This window comes from Strix aluco, chromosome W (genome assembly GCF_031877795.1).
Source record: "Strix aluco isolate bStrAlu1 chromosome W, bStrAlu1.hap1, whole genome shotgun sequence".
NCBI lineage: Eukaryota > Metazoa > Chordata > Aves > Strigiformes > Strigidae > Strix > Strix aluco.
Window position 1 is genome coordinate 24,039,207 of NC_133970.1, and position 16,271 is coordinate 24,055,477.

General features: G+C 47.2%; 2 protein-coding genes across 7 annotated transcripts in view; one reads left to right on the top strand and one right to left on the bottom strand.

Moving 5' to 3' along the window:
• LOC141917788 (single-stranded DNA-binding protein 2-like) overlaps positions 1-16,271 on the top strand; it is a 294,301-nt gene that overhangs the window by 63,999 nt on the left and 214,031 nt on the right. The gene's annotated exons all lie outside the window — the stretch shown is intronic.
• LOC141917790 (uncharacterized) overlaps positions 7,205-16,271 on the bottom strand; it is a 318,604-nt gene continuing 309,537 nt past the window's right edge. Inside the window, exon 2 of the mRNA XM_074811318.1 lies at positions 7,205-7,235. The gene's annotated coding sequence lies outside the window, so the exon portion shown is untranslated. The remainder of the gene's footprint in view (positions 7,236-16,271) is intronic.

The following is a 16,271-nucleotide window of genomic DNA, read 5'->3' on the forward strand; positions in this document are numbered from 1 at the left end:
CCCCCCCCTCCCCCAAAACCAAAACTGATAGTTTAATCCAGACTGCTTTACAAAATTTAGATTTGACATTTGCACACTGGTTTCATCCATCCTAATTTATAAAATATATCACTGTTGTATGTAACAATGTAGAAGTTGCAGGAATACTGTTTGAGGAGTCTATGAACATACAATTTTTTCAATTTTACAAGAATATATTTTTTTAATAGGGAGGAGCACGGAAGGGAAGGTTCTGGAAATGGTAACTATTTCTCAATATTTATTGTTGATCATGGTGCTTCAGGTGCTCTTATAAATTGTGCATGTATATTGGACAGCATATCAAAGCATTTCACATAATGTATATGCTATAATTCAGGCCACTAAGAATAATTGCTCTTGCACTGTAGATTTAACAGGTCACTGATAGACACAATGATAGCTACAATGAATCATAGAAACATACTTCAGATTAGCAGTGTGCTGAAATATATACCTAAATTTTAAGTGTATTGCCTACAGTGGGGCTATTTGTATGCATATAGTTAAGCACATGTTGAAGTGCTTTATTGGACTAAAAAGGCAAGAACCAAAGGAAAAAAAATCTATTTCTGTATTCAATTGGTCTCCTCATAAGAGTTGTCTTTTTCTACCTTTCATAGCCTCTGTAATGTTAAGCAAATTTTTGCTACTGAAAAGTAGGGATTTCTTAAACCCATTGAAACCCACACAGCAAATATACTTTTCACTATAGTAAGCATGATTTGGACTCGGTTAAGAGATAATTAAATCTTCCTGGAGGAGACAGTAGTTAACAGAAACAGGTATATATTAATAATTAATTTGGCTGAAATTATAGGCAGACAATAATGTCACCAAGTATTAAAGTAGCCAAACAAGATTTTTATAACTTTGCCAAACTTTAGGTGTTTGGGCTGAAAATTTATAATGGCATATATATGCCTTATGCTGATTTATTTAATTTATGTGTGTGTAAAATTTTGGTTGAAATATTTTGTCTGGTTTTGAAAATTAGAAAAAGAGAAAAATATATTTTCCAATGTTTTTAAAGTTCCAGCAACTTTTACTGTGAAAACCGGTAGTACCACTCTCCTTTGGAACATTTGAAATTTGGTTGAAAAAGCATGAGGGATTTTATTCTAGGTCTTTTGCCATTTGCATGACAAAGCATCTGAATTTAGCCAGGACACAAGCCTTTCAAAAAGATCAATTTGCATATGCTTAGGGTTACTAACTGTAATCTCTGAATATTTCATTTTTTTCTGAGAATTCTGACTAGACTGCAAAATGCCATTCTCATGGATTTGAGTGAGCAAGCTCCAAATGTTTGGTTTCTGTGTGACATATATCCTTTCCCATTCAGTGACAGAACATGCAGTAGCCAAGGACTTATGGGTAAAAACAGGCTTTTTCTGTAAGGAGTTAAACTGCATCTGGCTGCATAGGAGACATGATCTAGGAGTTAAGAAGGGGACAAGGGATACTGGCTAGAGTTCACTTATGGATGGAAAATTTGTATGAAGAGCTGGGCTGAATGCAGTTTGTTAGAGAAAGGGATTGGACCTTGGATAAGAAGAATTTGATGGGAATGTGGAGAGTGCAATGAGAGAACTGGAACTGGCTAGGCAGAGGGACTGAAAAAAGATATGAAACATATGGAAATACTAGGATCAGAGGAGAAGCTTGGAGAGAAATTTGGGACTGGACACTGGTGAGAAGGAGAATGTAAATATGAGTGATTGGAGCCTACAGTTGAGAGATGTAAGGAAATAGAGATAACTGGCATTTGGCTTGTGAAGGAGACTGGAGGGAGTAGGGTAGAAATGGCAGATCTAGAGAGATAACAAAAAGAATTACTCTCTAAGGAGACTGGCAGTAGGATCAGAGATCTGACTGGGAGCTCAGTGAATCTAGACAAGGAAAATGAACCTGGAACAAAGCAGAGCATAGAGCCAGAACAACCACCACAATACCTTGAAGGAGACAAATCGGAAAGGCGAAGATTTTTGTTAAGTTAGGAGGAACATACACTCCCTCCAGACACTAGAAAAGAATCATTCCTTTGCTGCCAGTACATCTGTGGAACTCAAGGGTAAAATGTCTTATACTGAAGATAAACCTACAGTTACCTATCAAAAACTGACACTTGGGTGGAATGGGAAAGGTGTGGGTGGTAGCTCTAAAACCGGTGGCTCAAATGAGATGCCATCTGAACTAATTTTTGAAGGATGTATTGGGTTTGTGTGGCAAGGTTTTGGTAGCAGGGGGACTACAGGGGTGGCTTCTGTGAGAAGCTACTAGAAGCTTCCCCTATGTTCGACAGAGCCAATGCCAGCCAGCTCCAAGATGGACCCACTGCTGGTCAAGGCCATCAGTGATGGTGGTAGTGCCACTGTGATAACATATTTAAGAAGGGGAAAAAAACCCTGTGGCACAACAGCAATTGCAGCCCGAGAGAGGAGAGAGAATATGTGACAGAAACAACTCTGCAGACACCAAGGTCAGTGAAGAAGGAGGGGGAGGAGGTGCTCCAGGTGCCAGACCAGAGATTCCCCTGCAGCCTGTGGTAAAGACCAGGGTGAGGCAGGCTGGCCCCTGGCAGCCCATGGAAGTTAACAATGGAGCAGATATGCACCTGCAGCCCATGGAGGACCCCACGCAAGAGCAGGTAGATACGCCCAAAGGAGCCTGTGACCCTCTGGGAAGCCTGCGCTGGAAGAACCTGGCAGAACCTGTGGACCTGTGGAGAGAGGAGCCCACGCTGGAGCAGGTTTGCTGGCAGGACTTGTGACCCCATGGGGGACCCAAGCTGGAGCAGTCTGTTCCTGAAGTACTGCACCTTGTGGAAGGGATGCACACTGGAGCAGTATATGAAGAACTGCAGCCCGTGGGAAGGACTCATGTTGGAGAAGTTTGTGGAGGACTGTCTCCCATGGGAGGGACCACACACTGGAGCAGGGGAAGAGTACGAGGAGTCCTCCCCCTGAGGAGGAAGAAGCGGCAGAAACAGCGGGTGATGAACTGACTGCAACCCTCATTCCCCGTTCCTCTGCGCTGCTCAGGGGGGGAGGAGGTAGAGAATTCGGGAGTGAAGTTGAGCCCGGGAAGAAGGGAGGGGTGAGGGGAAGGTGTTTTAAAATTTGGTTTTATTTTCTCATTATCCTACTCTGACTTGATTGGTAATAATTTAAATTAATTTCCCCAAGTCAAGTCTGTTTTGCCCATGATGGTAATTGGTGAATGATCTCTCCCTGTCCTTATCTCAACCCACGAGCCTTTTGTTATATTTTCTCTCCCCTGTCCAGCTGAGGAGGGGAGTGGTAGAGTGGCTTTGGTATCCAGCCAAAGTCAACCCACCACAGAGGGAAAGATTGGGAGCTATAGAGAGCAATGAGGTTGCCCCTCAGCCTCTTTTTCTCCAAACTAGACAAACCCAAAGTCCTTAGCCTCTCCTCATAGGACATGCCTTCCAGCCCCTCCACCAGCTTTGTTGCTCTCCCCTGGACACATTCAAGTCCCTTAACATCTGTTTTAAATCATGGAGCCCAGAACTGCACACAGTACAGGGCTTTCTGCAGGGCTGCTCTCCAGCCACTCCTCTCCCAATTTATACTTGTGCCTGGCGTTACTCCATCTTAAGTGCAGAATCCAGCATTTGGACTTATTAAATTTGTCCCTTGAGTGAGTCAACAGCAACTCCCAGCTTGGTATAATCAGCAAATTTGCTAATGCTGCATTCAACTCCTACACCTAGATCGTTGATAAAAATATTGAACAGAACTGGCTCTAGAATTGAGCCCTGAGGAACACTGCTGGTGACTGACCACCAGCCAGATGTAGCTCCATTCACTACAACCCTTTGAGCTCTGCCCTTCAGCCAGTTCTTCACCCAGCGCACCATGTATCTGCTCATCCCACAGTTGGACAACTTGTCCAGAAGGATGCTGTGAGGGATGGTATCAAAAGCCTTACTAAAATCCAGAAAAACTGCATCTACCACCCTCCTTTCACCCACTACTGATCCAGAGATTTCTCCTAATTGCCTATAGAATAACTTATCGTGCTTACATCCTGGCTGGGCAATCAGTAGCGGACACCCACTACAACTTCTGCTTTGTTTTCCATCCCCCTAATCCTCACCCAGAGGCTCTCAACCATATCATCACTAACTGTACAATCAAACCTCTTCCTTACATATAGTGTGACACCTTCACCTCTCCTGCTCTGCCTTTCCCTCCTGAACAGCCTGTAGCCCTCCATGCCAGCACTCCAGTCGTGGGACTCATTCCACCAGGTCTCACTAATACCAATGATATCATAATACCTGAATCAGTAATTAGGTTAAATTCCCCAAGTTGAGTATATTTTGCCCATGACAGTAATGAATGAGTGGTTTCCTTGTCTTTATTTCAACTCATGAGTTTTCTTGCTCCTGTTCTCCCTATTTTCTCCCCCATCCTGCTGTGGATGCAGAGGGTGGTTGTGTGCGTGAGTGGCTGGTGGCCAGGATAAAGCCACCACAGAGTTGCTGTCCGATCACACAGGGATGGGACTAGGAAAGCCAAGGCTGACCTGGAGTTGAATCTGGTGAGGGTTGTGAAGGGCAACAAGAAAGGATTCTACAAGTATATAAAAAGCCAAAGGAAGATGAGGGAAAACATGGGTCTGCTGCTGAATGGGGCAGGGGTCCTCATGACAAATGACACAGAAAAGGCTGAGCTATTCAATACATTTTTTTGCCTCAGTCTTTAACAGTAAAATCAGCCTTCAGGAATCCCAGGCCCTAGAGACCAGAAGGAAAGTTTGGAGAAAAGAAGACTTGCCCTTGGTGGAGGAGGACCAGGTTAGAGAATACTTAAACAAACTGGATATTATATCCACAAGTACCAAGGGAGCTGGCTGATATCATTGCGAGTCCACTTTCCTTTATCCTTGATAGATCATGGTATTTGGAAGAGATTCCTGAAGACTGGAAGAGAGCATATGTCACTCTTGTCTTCAAGAAGGGCAACAGGTAAGATCTGGGGAACTACAGGCCAGTCATCCTTCCCTTGTTCCCTGGGAAGATGATGGAGCAGCTAATCCTGTGAACCATTTCGAGGCACATGAAGGACAAGAATGTGATCAGGAGTTTTCAGCATAGATTTAGAAAGCGGAAATCAGGCTTGACCAACCTGATAGCCTTCTACAATGAGGTGGTTAGCTTGGTAGATGAGGGGAGAGCAGTGGATGCTGTTTACCTCAAGTTTAGTACGGCTTTTGACACTGTCTCCCACAACATCCTCATAGACAAACTGACAAAGTATGGGTTAGAGAAGTTGACAGGTGGATTGAAAACTGGCTGAATGGCCAAGCCCAGAGGGTTGTGATCAGTGTCACTGTGGTGGTTTAGGCCCTGCTGGGACCCAAGACCACACTGCCACTGCCCCTCCCCCACCCTCTGAACGGACGGGGCAGGGAGTGAAATACAAACCCCGGGGTTGAGATAAGGAGAGTTTTAATACAACAGTGTAACATCAACAAACTGAACAACAACAAGAATAATGACAATAGCAATAACAGTAATAACAATAAACAGAACAAAGATATACCAATACAGCAGTGAGAGGAGCGACTGCACACCGCGTGGTTAACAATCTTCCCGTGCTTGGGCGCCCGGACCTGACGTCAGCATGTTATTGAATAACCCAGCTAGAGCTCCCTCCCCACTGCTGGGGAAACTTAACCCTATCCTAGCTGAACCAGGACATAATCCACCCCTTTATTCTATACCATGTGTGTCATGCCCAGCTGCCATTTAGCAATTAATAATAACAAAAAAAAACAATTAACAAAAGCACAGTATAACTCACGGTGTGTTTTCACCCACAATCAAGTCCCCCTGTGGTACGCATCGGACCTCTCCATCCTTCTGCATCACCCACCAGGTGCACCCAGGTCCTTGAGCAAAACCAATCCCGTGGATGGGTTTGCCTTTGCCCGGCGCAGGACTAACCCAGACCATTATTCCCAGCAGATCCCTCATGCGCAGCACAGGGACTTTATCCCCATCTACAACACATGGAAGTTTTGACTGAGCCGGGCCATGAACAGTTCACCTTTACGCTGCCAGTCCAAGTCCACCTGAGCCACTTTGATCTTAGCAGCCTGGTCCGCCTGCTGGTTATGTTGATGTTCATCAGTGGCCCGACTCTTGGGTATATGGGCGTCCACATGGCTCACCTTCACAACGAGGTTCTCCACCCGGGCTGCAATATCCTGCCATACTTCAGCGGCCCAGACGGGTCTGCCCTTGCGTTGCCAGTTGTTCTGTTTCCATTGCTGCAACCACATCCACAGGGCACTTGCCACCACCCACGAGTCAGTGTAGAGATAGAGCCTCTGTTTTGCTGATCGGAGATATCAATTAAACTCAGACACCAGAGTGAAAAGAGCAGGCATATTTTACTAGAAATAACTAAATAATATAACAGAATAATACAGAAAACATACAGTAAGAAAAGACAGAACAGTGCACTTAAACAAATAGGAAAATACAGGGTAATGCATCAAATCATTACTACTTGAGAGAGAGAGAGAATAGTGATTAAGAAAGATACATCACCACTTGCATACTTTACCATCATCCAGGTCCGCAGTCGCTGGGGAGCCCCGGTTACAGCGAGGATTTGGAGAACCTTTCCCTGCAAGTGGGAAATCCTACGCGGTGCGTCCACCTGTAGGTGAGGCTTCCAAAGTCGCTGTGAGCGGGTCCAGCCTTATATACCTAAAAATCAGTAAGCCAGAATAGCTGGCACCTTTGTTTTAAGCGGAAACATCTGGTTTTCATCTCACATTAGGTTCCCCCCCAGAGCCTGGCCAGGGCTTAAGGGAGAAGCTAAGGGAGTTTCCCTGCTGGTCTAATTAATTTATGAGCAAGGTCACAAGGCCAGACAACTGTTTCTGTGGCCTTGTTATCTTGCTCACACATAAAGAAATATAAGGATACATTCAAGATAGACATGTTTTATGATGTTTAAGCTACATCTTCTATGCATATTTCACTAATGACTACATACAGAGTTAGCAGTTTCAGTTCAGGGCCTGTTGCTCTGGCTTCAGTATTCCCACCTTTTACATCAGAACAGTTGGTTTGCTATAACTTAATATAATACCTATTAGCACAATGGTTATCAGTTATAAAATGTACAGGATTCATCTACAGGTCAACTCTGGCTTGGGCTTATTGTCCAAGCCTTAGCACTTCAGCCTCGGCCACTTTTCTCGCTCAGCAATCTCCAAAGCCAATTGGGTGGCTTTCACCTCTGCAAACTGGCTCGATTCACCTTGTCCCGCTACAGCTTCAGTGGTTTGTCATCTGGGATACCACACTGCAGCCTTCCATCGTCGATGTTTTCCCACAATGCGACAAGACCCATCAGTGAACAGGGCATATCGCTTCTCCTCCTTTGGCAGCTCGTTATATGGTGGGGCCTCCTCAGCACGTTTCACCTCTTGTTCCGGTGACATCCCAGAATCTTTGCTCTCTGGCCAGTTTGTGATCACCTCCACTATTCCTAGGCGGTCGGGGTTCCCTATTCGAGCCCGTTGTGTTATTAACGCAACCCATTTACTCCACGTGGCATCTGTTGCATGATGTGTGGAGGGAGCCTTTCCTTTGAACATCCATCCCAGCACCGGCAGTCGGGGTGCCAGGAGGAGCTGTGTCTCAGTGCCAACCACTTCTGAGGCAGCTCGAATTCCTTCGTACGCTGCCAGTATCTCCTTCTCAGTCAGGGTATAGTTAGCTTCAGAGCCTTTGTATCCCCGGCTCCAAAAGCCTAGAGGTCGGCCTCGGGATTCCCCAGGTGCTCTCTGCCAAAGGCTCCAGGAAGGGCCATTCTCCCCAGCTGCGGTGTAGAGCAAGTTCTTAATCTGCTGCCCTGTCCGGACTGGCCCGAGAGCCACTGCCTGGGTAATCTCCTGCTTAATTTGTTCAAAGGCTTGTTGTTGCTCTGGGCCCCATTCAAAATCGTTCTTCTTGCAGGTTACGTGGTAGAGAGGGCTCACAATCAGGCTGTAGTTTGGGATGTGCATCCTCCAGAACCCCACAGCGCCCAGGAAAGACTGAGTCTCCTTTTTGGTGGTTGGTGGGGCCATGGCTGTTATCTTGTTTATCACCTCCATTGGGATGTGGCGACGCCCATCTTGCCATTTTATTCCTAGGAACTGAATCTCCCTTCCAGGCCCCTTAACTTTCTGTTGCTTGATGGCAAAACCAGCCTTCAGGAGGATTTCAATTATCTTCTTTCCTTTCTCAAAGACTTCCTCAGCTGTGTCCCCCCATACAATGATATCATCAATGAACTGCAGGTGTTCTGGAGCCCCACCTTTCTCCAGTGCAGTATGGACCAGTCTATGGCAAATGGTGGAGCTGTGTTTCCACCCCTGGGGCAATCGATTCCAGGTGTACTGGATACCCCTCCAAGTGAATGCAAACTGTGGCCTGCACTCTGGTGCTATTGGGATGGAGAAGAACGCGTTAGCGATGTCAATCGTGGCGTACCACTTGGCTGCCTTCGACTCCAGCTCATACTGGAGCTCTAGCATGTCCGGCACTGCAGCACTCATCGCTGGCGTAACTTCATTCAGGCCACGGTAGTCCACGGTCAGTCTCCACTCGCCATTAGGTTTTCTCACTGGCCATATAGGGCTGTTGAAAGGTGAATGAGTCTTGCTGATCACCTTCTGGCTTTCTAGTCGACGGATCAGCTGATGGATGGGAACCAGGGAATCTCGGTTAGTACGGTACTGCCGCCGGTGCACCGTCTTGGTAGCAATTGGCACTCGCTGCTCTTCAACCTTAAGCCACCCCACCACCGAGGGATCCTCTGAGAGGCCGGGTAAGGTGGACAATTGCTCAACCTCCTCCAGGGCAGCTATACCAAAGGCCCACCGGTACCCTTTTGGGTCTTTAAAGTACCCTCTCCTGAGGTAATCTATACCTAGGATGCACGGGGCATCTGGGCCAGTCACAATGGGGTGCTTATGCCAGTCCTTCCCAGTTAAGCTTACTTCAGCTTCTAATAGGGTCAGCTGTTGGGACCCCCCTGTCACTCCGGAGATGCAGATGGGTTCAATCCCACTGTGGCTTGATGGCATCAGGGTGCACTGTGCGCCAGTGTCTACCAAGGCCTTATATTCTTGTGGGTCTGATGTGCCAGGCCATCGGATCCACACCTTCCAATAAATCTGATTATCCCTTTCCTCCACCTGGCTGGAGGCAGGGCCCCTCTAATCCTGCTCAGCATCACTCACTTGTTGTAAGAATGACTCCTGCGGGAACGACTCACAGGTCCCCTCAAGAGGGTGAAGCATACTGTTGGCCATTCTATTCTGTCTGGGGGATTTCCAACTGGACACTGAAGCTGCATCTCTCTTGGAAGACTCCCCTTTCATGGTGGTCTTCCCTTTCAGCTGCTGTACTCGTGCAGCTAGGGCGGAAGTGGGCTGTCCATCCTACCTCCTCATGTTTTCCCCATTGTCGTGGAGGAAGAACCACAGGGTGCCCCATGGTGTGTACCTTCCACTGCCCTTCTCTTGGGTGGGGAAACGCCTGCTTCTAATGGCTGAGACATCGGCCCGTGCAGGTGGAACATAGGACACGTCCTGTTCCACTTTCTGGAGCCTCTGAGACAGTTCCTCTACAGCTGAAACCCAGGCATGTTGGGAGGAAGGGAGATTTCCCTCATATTGCTGGAGCTGGCCAACCACTTCATCCACCGTTTGAGTCTGGGTGTCTCGCCACCAGAACGCTACTGCTAATGCTTTGGAATGTGCCTCTGGTGCACTTTGCAGGAACTTCCGCCACATCAACTGTGTGCAAGGGGCCTGATCTGGATCCATTGGTGACCGCTCATCATTCAGATCACCATAAACCATGTCAAACACAGCCATTTCCCTGAGGTTTTGGATGCCTTTCTCCATGTTGGTGCACTTGCCTAACCTACATAGAGCATCATCCTTGTAGGGGTACCTCTCCCACACACTGAGCAGGAGTCGCCTCCAAAGGCTGAGGGTTTGAGTCTGGTTCCCTATTGCCTTGTGAATACCAGCCTCCCTGGCTAAAGATCCCAGCTGCTTGGCCTCTCTCCCCTCCAATTCCAAAACACCAGCTCCACTGTCCCAGCAGCCAGGTGAAAATTTGCTCGCCTGGAAGGCGGCTGAAATTCTTCCGCATATCTCGCAACTCACTCATGGATAGAGATCGGATGATTACCTCCGGCTCTTCCTCCTGCTCTCGTGATGGGCCTGGTTCATCATCACCCTGTACACTGCGAGGGGATTTTTTGGTATATTTGGTTTTCCATATCGGGGCGACTGATATTGGTACTGCTTGTCCCTCTGGCCCAGCTGCTGTGCTGGTGGAGGTGACTGGTACTGGCACTGCTTGTCCCTCTGGCCCAGCTGCTGTGCTGGTGGAGGCGACTGGTACTGGCACTGCCTGTCCCCCTGGCCCAGCTGCTGTACCAGTAAATTCACTTTCAGATCCTGCAGCCCTTTCTCCCCCTTGAGGGCAGTGATCAGTGTTAAAGATGACACGGTAAGCATTGGCAAGCCCCCAGCACATCGCAGTGAGTTGTGTCTCCCGGGGTTTGTCAGATTGGCAACACACCTTTTCCAAATACTCCACCAGTTTATAGGACTCTGCACTTGTTCAGGAGTGAAATCCCAAAACGTTGGGGGTGACCACTGACTCAGGTACTTGCCCATCTTTTCCCACACACCTTGCCATTTATAACTATCTGCCCTCGGGGCAGGTTTCCGGGTGGTGCTATTGTTGGAGAAGTACCGCATGGCCCAAAACAAGATCTGGCAGACATTCAGAAAGCACAGTGCCACAAGCACACTGGTCTGGGTGCTCCAGGGATAGCTGAAACTCTCAAAAACCGAGAGGATCTCTTCCCCTGGCTCACCCATAGAGGGGGTGAGACCCCAAACAAAAGCCCAGGCAGCAAACAGGTACCGGTTCACCCCCACAAGCAGTGATACAAGCACATTATAAGCAGTCAGTAGCCAGTAGAGCAAAATCAAACCCTTGACACATTTTCCACCGACAACAAACACCAGCACTAGGAGTACACAGTGGATATAAGGATTAATCCAGCCCCACCACGCAAGCAAGTTGGCCAGCACTGCAAATGTTCCTTATCAAACAATTCAAATAAGGACAGAAAAATTGCACCTAACAGATTGCTCTAACGCACCTTCTCCTTTTGTCCTTATCTCAGGCCTCTCATGGCCCCATGTTGGGCGCCAAAAAGTTGTGGTGGTTTAGGCCCTCCTGGGACTGCCCCTCCCCCACCCTCCGACCGGACGGGGAGAGAGTGAAATACAAACCCCGGGGCTGAGATAAGGAGAGTTTTAATACAACAGTGTAACATCAACAAACCGAACAACAACAAGAATAATGACAATAGCAATAACAGTAATAACAATAAACAGAACAAAGATATACCAATACAGCAGTGAGAGGAGCGACTGCACACCGCGTGGTTAACAATCTTCCCGAGCTTGGGCGCCCGGACCTGACGTCAGCATGTTATTGAATAACCCAGCTAGAGCTCCCTCCCCACTGCTGGGGAAACTTAACCCTATCCTAGGTGAACCAGGACAGTCACAAAGTCCAGTTGGAGGCCAGTCACTAGTGGTGTACCCCAGGGGTCGATACTGGGGCCAATACTGTTTAACCTCATCATTAATGACCTGAACGTTGTGACAGAGTTGCACCCTCAGCAAGTTCACAGATGATACAAAACTGGGAGGGGTGGATGATACACCAGATATCTGTGCTGCCATTCAGAGGCACCTGGACAGGCTGGAGAACTGGTCAGAGTAATCCCATGAAGTTTAACAAAGGAAATGCAAAAATCCTGCACCTGGGGAGGGATAATCCCAGGCACTAATATATGCTAGGGTCTACCCAGCTGGAGAGAAGCTTTGCTGAGAAGGACCTGGGGGTCCTGTTGGACAATAAGCTGTCCATGAGCCAGCAGTGCACCCTCACAGCAAAGAAGACCAACTGCATTTTGGGCTGCATTAGGACTGTTGCCAGCAGGTTGAGGGAGGTGATCCTTTCCCTCTACTCAACACTGGTGAGGCCATACCTTGAGTAGTGTCCAGATCTGGGCTCCCCATTACACAAAAGATATGGACTTCCTGGAGCAGACCCAGTGCAGGGCCACAAAGATGATTAAGGGACCTGAATGTCTTTCCTATGAGGAGAGGTTGAGAGAGCTGGGACTGTTCAGTCCAGAGAAGAGAAGTCTCAGGGGGGATCTTATCCATGTGTATAAATGCGTGAAGGAAGGGTGCAAAGAGGACGGAGCCAGGCTCTTTTCAGTGGTGCTCATCGACAGAAGAGGCAATGGGCACAAACTGAAACACATGAAATTCCATCTGAACACAGGAAAACATTTTTTTACTGTGAGGGTGGTCAAACACTGGAACAGGTTGCCAGAGAACGGTTGTGGAGTCTCCATCCTTGGAGACACTCAAAACCTGCCTGGACATGGTCCTGGGCAACCTGCCATATCTGATCTTGCTTGAGCAGGGGGGTTGGACTAGATGTACTCAAGAAGTGCCTTCCAACCTAAATGACTCTCTGATTCTCTACTGTAAAACAACATGAAAAAGCTTTCACTGTCATTTTAGCAACTTTCTGAGAAGTATAGCCATGACTGCAGTCCTTGGAGTAGGCCCTTCAGGGGAGTTAAGTGCAGCTTCTTGTCAAACTGTGGATTCCATGTAGCTTAGGCATAAAGAAAGGTGCCAAGCTCTATAAAACAGAGAATTACAGGTTTCAGCTGGGGAAAAAGGAGGAAAAAAAATGAGGCTTATTGCTTGCCTTATCACGGTTGTATATACAGCTTTATTTTTCAAAGCACTGCTTTAAGTCTTTATGTCTGGCCTTCTTCCAGTTTCTCTTCTACTTAGCTTTGTGCTTTTACTCCCCATACACAAAATGACCCGAGCCTTTTAGTGTACTAAGCTGTCCACTCCTCCAAAAACAAACTTTCACGCTGCTATAATACCTACATATCATCCTTAGGAAAACCGGATTCATTTGTGACAACAGAGCCAAAATATAAATGAAGCTAACTTCTTTTGTTCATTTATTTCCTGTATCTCTTTCAAATTCCTTAAAGTCTATTTTAGAAGTGTGTTGAGGTGGGGTTTTTTTGTTCTTTTGTTTCACGTTTGACCCATCTGTGCAAGAACAGTGACCGGATGGATTTCCTTCTTTTAAGTGTTTTGAGAAGATACTTTTTTTTCCTACTTTTTTTTCTCATTTCCTGTGCAAATAACAATCAGTAAAATATCAATTTGTAAAAATTTATGTGTCAGAAATCAAACTTCTGATTGCAGGTACAGTTTGTCAGCTGTAGTTGTGGATTGTTAGATTTGTCTAGCTCTTCAGTGTCCCATAGAATAGAATTCACAGACTTTTTGATCTCATCCTTGTTTACCTTTGCAGTCTGCCTTTAGATTCATTTCAGTTTAAGGTTCAGTCTTTCAGGTAGACACATTTAACTGAGAGCTGACTATGATGTAGCCAAATACTTTTTGCTGAGCTTGTATAAGTCTGGTTGAAACACAACTCTTGATGTTAACCCAAAACCCTCAATGGAATTGATAAAGTCCAAATTGCTAATGAAATTGCTGGTTTGCTGCAGACTTGCTTATTTTATCATAGAATCATAGAATGGTTTGGGTTGGAAGGGACCTTAAAGATCATCTAGTTCCAACCCCCCTGCCATGGGCAGGGACAACTTCCTCTAGACCAGGTTGCTCAAAGACTCATCCAACCTGGCCTTGAACACTTCCAGGGAGGGGGCAGCCACAGCTTCTCTAGGCAACCTGTGCTAGTGTCTCTCTCACCAACCTCACAGTAAAGAACGTATTCCTTACGTCTAACCTAAATGTACCCTTTTTCAGTTTAAAACTGTTACCCCTTGTCCTATCACTAAACTCCCTGATAAAGAGTCCCTCACATCTTTTCTGTAGGCTCACTTTAAGTACTGGAAGGCTGCTATAAGGTCTCCCAGAGTCTTCCCTTCTCCATGCTAACCAACCCCAACTCACACAGGCTGTCCTCATAAGGGAGGTGCTCCAGCCCCCTGATCATCTTTGTGGCCCTTCTCTGAACCCGCTCAAGCAGGTCCATGTCTTTCTTATGTTGGGGGCCCCAGAGCTGGACACAGTACTCAAAATCACAGAATCACAGAATCATTCAGGTTGGAAAAGGCCCTTGGAATCATCGAGTCCAACCATCAGCCCTACTCTACAAAGTTCTCCCCTACACCATATCCCCCAACATCTCATCTAAATGACCCTTAAACACATCCAGGGATGGTGACTCCACCCCCTCCCTGGGCAGCCTATTCCACTGTCTGACCACTCTTTCTGTGAACAATTTTTTCCTAATGTCCAGTCTGAACCTCCCCTGATGCAGTTTAAAGCCATTCCCTCTTGTTCTGTCACTAATCACCTGTGAGAAGAGACCAGCACCAACCTCTCTACAATGTCCTTTCAGGTAGTTGTAGAGAGTGATGAGGTCTCCCCTCAGCCTTCTCTTCCTCAAGCTAAACAGTCCCAGCTCTTCAATCGCTCCTCATAGGATTTGTTCTCCAGGCCCTTCACCAGCTTCGTTGCCCTCCTCTGCACTCATTCCAGCACCTTGATATCTCTCTCGTATTGAGGTGCCCAAAACTGGACACAATACTCAAGGTGTGGCCTCACCAGTGCAGAGTACAGGGGGACTATCACCTCCCTACTTCTGCTGGTCACACTATTTCTAATACAAGCCAGGATGCCGTTCGCTTTCTTGGCCACCCGGGCAAACTGCTGGCTCATGTTCAGCTGCTTGTCAATTAGAACCCCCAGATCCTTCTCTTCCAGACTGCTCTCCAGCCACACCTCCCCAAGCCTGTAGCCATGCATGGGGTTGTTGTGGCCCAAGTGCAGGACCTGGCACTTGGCCTTGTTGAAGCTCATCCCATTAATGTTGGCCCACCAATCCAATCTATCCATGTCTTTCTGTAGTGCCTCCCTATCCTCATGCAGATCGACACTCCCACTTAACTTGGTGTCATCTGCGAACTTACTGATGATACACTCTATGTCCTTATCAAGATCATCAATAAAGATGTTAAACAGAAATGGTCCCAACACCGAGCCCTGAGGAACACCACTTGTGACCGGCCGCCAGATGGATTTAGCTCCATTGACCACCACTCTCTGGGACCGTCCATCCAGCCAGTGCTTGACCCAGCAGACCGTTCGCTCATCCAGGCCATGGGCAGCCAGTTTTTCTATAAGAATTCTATGGGGAACTGTGTCGAATGCTTTTCGAAAATCCAGGGTAGATAATATCGACAGCTTTTCCCTCGTCCAATAGTCGGGTCATCTTGTCATAGAAGGAGATCAGGTTTGTCAGGCAGGACCTGCCTTTCATAAACCCATGCTGACTAGGCCTGATCCCCTGGTTGTCCATTATATGACTTCTAATGGCACTCGAGATGACCTGCTCCATGACCTTCCCTGGCACCGAGGTCAGACTGACAGGTCTATAGTTTCCTGGATCCTCCTTTCTGCCTCTCTTGTAGATGGGTGTTACATTTGCCACCCTCCAGTCCAATGGGACCTCCCCAGTTCGCCATGACTACAGGTAAATCGTGGAAAGCGGCTTGGCGAGCACATCTGCCAACTCTTTCAGCACCCTTGGGTGTAACCCATCCGGTCCCACAGACTTGTGTGCATCCAAGTGGTGTAGCAGGTCTCTGACCACTTCCTCTTTAATTGTGATGACCTCGTTCTGCTTCCCCTCCCCATCTCCCAGCTCATGAGGCTGGGTGTCCAGGGAACAGCCAGTTCCACTGCTAAGGACTGAGGCAAAGTAGGTGTTGAGCACCTCAGCCTTTTCCTCATCCTTTGTTACTATGTTTCCCTCTGCATCCAATAAAGGAGGGAGATTTTCCCTAATCTTCCTTTTGCTGTTAACGAATTTATAGAAACAGTTTTTATTATCCTTAACAGCTGTAGCCAAGTTGAGCTCTAGCTGCGCTTTGGCTCTCCTAATGTTCTCCCTGCATAGCTTCACTACATCTTTATAGTCTTCATGAGAGACCTGGCCCCTCTTCCACAGGTCATAGATTCTCCTTTTGTTCTTGAGATCCAGCCAAAGGTCCCTGTTTAGCCAGGCCGGTCTCCTTCCCCGCCTGCTTGTTTTT